Below are 2425 nucleotides of genomic sequence, written 5' to 3' on the forward strand. Positions count from 1 at the left end.
GTGATGTTCTTATCATCACCAAAGCTGATTGATCCTCATCAATTTAGCTCTTGAATGCAATGTCCTGCTGAAGCTTGGCCGGCCATGTCTAATTTCTTTAGACTAAAGCTTTAGACTAACATTGCATGATTCCTGGAATTCTCATTAAGAATTTTGATACCTTTATTTTCCTTTTCACTTAATTTTCGAAAAAGCACAAAAAAATTACAAAATCATAAAATCCAAAAATATGTCTTGTTTGAGTCTAGAGTCTCATCTTAAGTTTAGTATCAATTGCATGTTTCTGTTCTTATTGCATTCATGCATGTGTCCTCTTTGATCTTTGAATTCTATTGACTTGAGTGTTTTGTTATATGCATTCTCATTTTGTTAGTGTCAATGGTATACAAACTGCTAAGTTTGGTGTCTTGCATGCATTGTTATTTGATTTTAAGTACATTTTGATTATTCCTTATTATTAAAAATCCAAAAATATTTTTAATTTGTGTCTTTTCAAGTCAATAATACAGAGAATTGAAGATTCAGAACATACTGCAGAGGAATCACACAGAAAAAGCTGGGCATTCAAAAATGCCCAGTGAAGAAGACAGACTGGCGTTTAAACGCCAGCCAGGGTGCCTGGCTGGGCGTTTAACGCCCAAAAGGGTAGTAGTTTGGGCGTTAAACGCCAGAATGTGCACCATTCTGGGCGTTTAACGCCAGGATGGCACAAGGGGGAGGATTTTGTTTTCAAATCAATTTTTTTTTCAAGTTTTCAAAGTTTTTCAAAATCAAATCTTTTTCAAATCAAATCTTTTCAATCAAATGTTTTCAAAATCAATTTCTTTCCTTTTTCAAAGATACTTACTAACAATTAATGATTTGATTGAACATTTTAAGTATGTTGCCTTTTCTGTTGAGAAAGGTTTAATGTTTGAATCATATCTTTTCTTGTTAGGCAAGTCATTAATTTTTAAAATCAAATCTTTTTAAAATTGTTTTCAAATCATATCTTTTCAATCATATCTTTTTAAAACCATAACTTTTCAATCAAATCTTTTTAATCACATCTTTTTCAAAATAATTTTCAATCAAATCTTTTTTTTATTTCTAATTTCAAAATCTTTTTCAAAAATCACTTGATTTCTTTTCCACTCTTATTTTCGAAAATCAATTAAGTGTTTTTCAAAATGTTTTCAAAATCTTTTACTTAATTTTCGAAAATTACTTCCCTTCTTCTCACATCCTTCTATTTATGGACTAACACTATTCCTTGATGCAAAATTCGAACTCCATCTTCTTTGATAAGTTCGAATTTTCTACCTCTGTCTTCCATTTTTCTTCCTCTGACACCTCAAGGAATCTCTATACTGTGACATAGAGGATTCCATATTTTCTTGTTCTCTTCTCTTTCATATGAGCAGGAACAAAGACAAAGGCATTCTTGTTGAAGCTGACCCTGAACCTGAAAGGACCTTGAAACGAAAGCTAAGAGAAGCTAAGGCACAACTCTTTATTGAGGACCTGACCGAATTCTTCAAAGAAGAAGAACCCATGGCAGCCGAAAACAACAACAATGCCAACAATGCAAGGAAGGTGCTGGGTGACTTTACTGCACCTACTCCCGACTTCTATGGGAGAAGCATCTCTATCCCTGCCATTGGAGCAAACAACTTTGAGCTTAAGCCTCAATTAGTTTCTCTAATGCAATAGAATTGCAAGTTCCATGGACTTCCACTGGAAGATCCTCATCAGTTCTTAGCTGAATTCTTGCAAATCTGTGACACTGTCAAGACTAATGGGGTTGACCCTGAAGTCTACAGACTTATGCTATTCCCTTTTGCTGTAAGAGACAGAGCTAGAACATGGTTGGACTCACAACCTAAAGAAAGCCTGGACTCTTGGGAAAAGCTAGTCAATGCCTTCTTGGCAAAGTTCTTTCCACCTCAAAAATTGAGTAAGCTTAGAGTGGAAGTCCAAACCTTCAGACAGAAGGATAGAGAATCCCTCTATGAAGCTTGGGAAAGATACAAACAATTGATCAGAAAGTGTCCATCTGATATGCTTTCTGAATGGAGCATCATAGGTATTTTCTATGATGGTCTCTCTGAACTATCCAAGATGTCTTTGGATAGCTCTGCTGGAGGATCTCTTCATCTGAAGAAGACGCCTACAGAAGCTCAAGAGCTAATTGAAATGGTTGCAAATAACCAATTCATGTACACTTCTGAAAGGAATCCTGTGAACAATGGGGTAAATCAGAAGAAAAGAGTTCTTGAGATTGACACTCTGAATGCCATATTGGCTCAGAATAAAATATTGACTCAACAAGTCAATTTGATTTCTCAAAGTCTGTCTGGAATGCAAAATGCACCAAGCAGTACTAAGGATGCTTCATCTGAAGAAGAAGCTTATGATCCTGAGAACCCTTCAATGGAAGAGGTGA

The 2425-nt window shown here is 35.3% G+C and overlaps 1 non-coding gene across 1 annotated transcript; it reads right to left on the reverse strand.

The window, feature by feature from the left end:
* Positions 1-1938: 1938 nt before the first annotated feature.
* Positions 1939-2046, reverse strand: LOC130947062 (small nucleolar RNA R71). Its single transcript, XR_009072474.1, has one exon. It is a non-coding gene; the product is annotated as a small nucleolar RNA R71 (small nucleolar RNA).
* Between the last annotated feature and the right edge of the window lie 379 nt (positions 2047-2425).

Source organism: Arachis stenosperma, chromosome 8, assembly GCF_014773155.1.
Source record: "Arachis stenosperma cultivar V10309 chromosome 8, arast.V10309.gnm1.PFL2, whole genome shotgun sequence".
NCBI lineage: Eukaryota > Viridiplantae > Streptophyta > Magnoliopsida > Fabales > Fabaceae > Arachis > Arachis stenosperma.